The following is a 5193-nucleotide window of genomic DNA, read 5'->3' on the forward strand; positions in this document are numbered from 1 at the left end:
TTCCTATTTGTATTTGTATTCGTATTCGTATTTCTATTCGTATTCCTATTCCTATTCCTGTTCCTATTCCTATTCTTATTCCTGTTCCTAATCTTCTATGAAATCTTGAATTATGACTATTCTTTTTGTATGAATTTTGAAATTATTCATGGTCTTTTCTCTATTCTTCATCTTCATCTCCATCGCCTTCATCTTTATCTGCATTGTCATCATCATCTTCTTCACTTTTGTCCTCTTTTCCTTGGTCATCATTGGCTTTGTCATCAGTGTCGCCTTATCTTCTTCCCTGTCTTCGTCTTTGTTTTCCTCTTCATTCTCTTCACCGTGATCTGCTTTGTCGTCCTTGTTGTCTTCATATTCTTCATCCTCTTCACCTTCCTTTTCTTCTCCATCCCCCTGCGCTGACCGGAGCAGCTGCTGCTGCGGCACCAGAGGAGCAGGACCGGTGGGAGCGGGACCGTCCCGTTCCAGCCCCAGCCTGGGGGAGCCGAGCCGGGCAGGGAAAGCACAGCCAGAGACTCCATGCGAGCTGCTTGGTGTGCCTGCACAGGAGGGCAGAGCCACAGGGCCACCAGGGCTGAGCCTCCTGCTGCACGGAGCTGCTCCTCATCTCCCTCAGTCCTCAGGCCGTGGCCTCAGGCAGGGACAGCGGAACAGCCCCCGCAGCGCCCGCCTGGAGCGGGAGGGACGTTTCCTGGGGGCACACGGCTGCCCATGGAGGGCCTGGGCGGGAGAAGCCGCGTGTCCCACGGGGGCTTGGCCCTGCAGGGAGGCAGACGAGGCACGGAGCGGCCCTGGGCTGCACGGCTCCGCTTGCTGCTCCTCAACCCAGGCCTCTCGAGGGACGGGCACTGGGAGCCCCTCTGCCACAGAATCTCTCCATCGGTTCTCTGCTTTGTTTTCTTCTGGTGGCAGCTCCAGGAGGCTCACCTCATCCCACTCATCCTCCTCTGGGCTTGAGGGCTCACTCCAGATGTCACTGTCATTCTCGACTTCGTTGTCCTCCTCCATGACATCACTGTCATCGCTGTCCCATCGGGCCAACTCTTGGCTGTCACTGTCTTCCCACTCGTTCACCTCTTGGTGTATCTCTCCATCTTCTTCCCACTCGTACAGCTCTTGGACTCTGACACTTTCCTTGCGTTTGTGCAGCTCTTCATGGGTCTCATCAGGGCACTGGCAAATCTTCTGAGCGCGCAGACACACCTCGAATTTGTACAGCTCTTGGCTCCTCCTGGCTTCCCACCGGCAAATTTTTTGGACTGTCTGAACGTGCTGTTTGCACGCCTCTGTCACAATCATATCTTCCCATTGAGAAAGCTCCTCTTTGCTATGGCCTGCCAATGGGAAAAGCTCCTCCTCATCATGGACTTCCCAGCAGCTAAGCTCACGGTCCATGTCAGCAAAGGGCCTCTCCTCCTCCTCAGTCTGTGAGAATGGCAGGGCTGACCTGACACGGCCCCTGACCACTGCCTGCTGGGGGCTTCCAGACAGCTGGACAAGGGACTGGCAGACCTGGAGTTGGAGTTGCCTTTGTTGTTAGCGCTGTCTCTCTCCGTCGCTATCGGAGTCGTTCGCCGACGGGTCCTGGGAGCTGCTTCCTCCTCACAGAGCGGCGCTCCTGGGACTGAGCACTCCAGGGCTCTGCACCCCTTAAATACCCCCAGGCCAGGGTGGGGCTCCCTGATGTCACAATGGTCTGTGGCCACCACCATGTCCCACATCACAAAGGGCCATGACACAAAGCGCCCGTGTCACCAAGGGCCACCCCCGGCATTCCACGAGCAGTGGAGCAGGCAGGATCTGTCTGGGAGCAGCCCCAGATTCGTGGCCTTGTGGCCCCTGCTGTGCCCAGAGCCCTGAGAGGCTTTGGCCACGCTGGCACACGCCAGCCCCAGCCCCAGGCTGCAGAGCCCTGGGTGTGCAGCTGCGCTGGCCAGGCACGAGCAATTGGCCCCAGGGCCGTGTCAGGGCTGGGGCTGCCTTTGGTGGCTTTGTGCTCGTCTGTCACCTTGGGCATCTGCACAGACAGATCCCGGGAGTTGCTTCCTCTTGCCGGAGCGGCTCTCCTGGCACTGGGCACCCCGGGCCCTTCAGTGCCCCTAGAAACCCTCAGCCAGGGCGGGACTCTCTGGTGTCCAAGGCTCTCTGGCCACCACCATGTCCTGTGTCATCAAGGGCCCCAACACAGAGCGCCCGAGTCACCAAGGGCCACCCCGGCACCCCAAGAGCAGCGGGGCAGCTGGGAACGGGTCCGGAGCAGGCCCGGCCTTGGGGACAGTTTTGGTTTTGCAGGGCCTGGCTCTTGACAGTGACGGCCCCACAGAGGTGGCTGCTGTGAGAAGCTGCTGCGAGCTTCCAGCATGTCTGGCAGAGCCAATTCCTGATGGCTCTGATGATGGACACGCTGCTGACCAAGGCTGGGACATGGAGAGGGATGGGGAACTCCTCTATTACAACCTATTTAGAGAAAAAAAAAAAAATCAAAACGGCAAAAAAAGAAAAGGGAGCCAGGGAAGAGGAGGAAGTGAGAACATATGAGGGAAGCAATGTGGAGACACCAGGGTCAGTGGAGTTGGCCAGGCAGGAGCTGCTCCAGGAGCTGGAGCTGAGATTCCTCTGCAGCCGTGCTGATCACCATGCTGAAGCAGCTGTGCCCTTGCAGCTTCTCATCTCATCCTCCAATGCTCTCCAGACTCAATTTGCACTGAACAACCTATCCTACATGGACTGCTAATAACACAAATAAAAATGACTTCTTGGATTGTGTTCAAGTACCATGAATTTAATGCCATGCTATATAATCCCTCAGATTATCACTGATCATTTTTTTATTACCTAAAGGTGTTCTATAATCTAAAACAACAGCAGGTGCTTCTTATTGATTTCAACAATATGTATAATATCTTTTTGAGAAATAGTAGACCTAAAGGAAACAAAGTGCATCAAAGCATCTCCATGACCCCCTCTGGGTTTGCTCCAGCAGCTCCACATCCTGACCTTGATTCTGGTGCTGGATGCAGCTCTGCAGGTGGGGGCTGATGAAGTTACAGAATTATTTTGGCTGGAAATGACCTTGCAGATCCATCCCTACAATTCCCAGTCCTGCCAGGGCCACCACCCCTGATCCAGGTCCCCCCAAATCCATGTGGACTTGAAATCCCTCCAGCAATGGGGACTCCACAACTGCCCTGGGCTGGAAATAGCTTTCCAGGCATGAACTGTTCCCAATATCCAACCTGACCCTCGACTGGGGCACAGCTGGAGGCTGTTCCCTCTTGTGCCCACCCTTATTCAGTGGGAGCAGAGCCCAATCTCAGCTGGTTCCAAACTTCCCATGTTCTAGATGGGCACTCTTCCACAGGCACTGGGACTTAGCAGCCGCTGCTCCCAGGCACTGGGACTGAAGGGGAAAGTCCATCAATGGGCTGGAGAGAGGAAAAAGGAAATCTGGACACCTTATTCATGTGCAACACAGTTTTATTAGAATGTAGAAGTAACTCGTGACATTTACTTATTTACTAGGATTTCACTACATTAATGGAGTTCAAATCATAATTCTAACTCTGCTTATTCTCATTATACTCCCTCCCCATTTCCTCATCTACATATCTTACCATTCTACTTAACATTCCTCTTCTTCTCCTACGGATTTTCAAATTCTTGTTCCTATTACTCATCTATTGATTCTAAATTTACTATTCATATTAGTATTCTTCTTCTCTCAGCTTTTAAGTTCTAATTCCTCTTCTTCTATGTATTTCTAAATAACTCTTCCTATTCCTCTTCTATGTATTCCTAAATTCCTAGTCCTAGTCCTTTTCCTCTACGTATTGCTAATATCTTATTCCTGTCCTACTGTTTCTCTTCAATTTATCTTTAAAATATTCTTCTTTCTTTTCTCTTTGTTACTATCTTCACCTCCTTCATCTCTGTCTTCTTTACTGTCCCTGTCATCATCATTTTCTTCAATGTTTTTATCCTCGTCATTGCCACTGTGGTCTTAATGTTCCTCTTTGTCGTCGTCATCTTCATCATCTTTTTGCCATCTTCATCTTCCCCCCGCTCCTGTTCTCTGGTGGCCTACAGCTGGCCTGGAGGCCTCACAGGTATAAGAGATTTCACCTTTATAACTGAATGTGATAGATTGTGTAATCCCATTGATGGTGTAGCTGGGCCGGTGGGGCCGGTTCGAGAGCAGGCCCAGGCCCTTGAGGGTTCAGCTGCTCTTGGCTGCTTGGCCGGGTGACAACGAGCTCGAGCAGTGACAATGACCCGCATGTGCCTTCTCAGCTAGAGAAGGAGAAAAGGTTTTTAGAGAATGTATTCCTGACTGCAGCCACATTGTGACCCCTCTCTGCCTGCTCACCCTAAGAAGAACAATTCCACCTGTGGCGCTTAACAGCAACAAACCTTCACCCAGACCAAGCAGAAAATCGCTCATGCAGTGCCCTTGACCCAGTCAGGACGGGACCAGAGTGTTGCCCGATCCGAAGAAAACACAAACAACCGAAGTCGTTTATGCGGTGCTTTATTGAGGGCCCGGGAGCCTGTGGACTAGTGTCCAGAGACAGAGCCCCATTTGTCAGAAAATTCACAGGGTTTTTATATGCTTCTTTACACGATTTCTTCATCTTAACAGATTCTTACCACATTTTTGATACCTGGTACCATAATCTCTCTGACATTTAAGATTTTGCCAAAAGGTACATTCTCTAGATAAATGGATACACTCCTTAAGATAAGTAATTATTTCACAACTATACTGCTTGCATTACAAAATTTGCTATAAAGTTCATCTGCCGGTTACATGCGGCCTACCAAGCCTTAGCATAACTACTACTAATGTCAACTAATGTCGATTACTAAGGTTTATTATTACTTTAATACGATTTATTATATCAAATGGCAACATTTCCCCCCTTTTGAGCATTCTTCAGTCTTCTGCAAGGATGCTCAATTCTTCATTATCATCGGGTCTTTCAAATGCTGGATTCCTTTTCAAATGCTGGATTTTCTTGCCCGATAGCAACTTCATACTTTGGAGGAGACAGGTGCATCTCGTTGGTTCTTGTCAAAGCTTTTATCACCCTTCTGGTGTGTCTGGTTTCTTTTTTAACAACTCCTAAAACACACTTATACACTAACCAGATAATTAATAACAAGACTGCAATTAACAGAATGTACTGTATT

Source organism: Erithacus rubecula (assembly GCF_903797595.1).
Source record: "Erithacus rubecula genome assembly, contig: scaffold_553_arrow_ctg1, whole genome shotgun sequence".
NCBI classification, from domain to species: Eukaryota; Metazoa; Chordata; class Aves; order Passeriformes; family Muscicapidae; genus Erithacus; species Erithacus rubecula.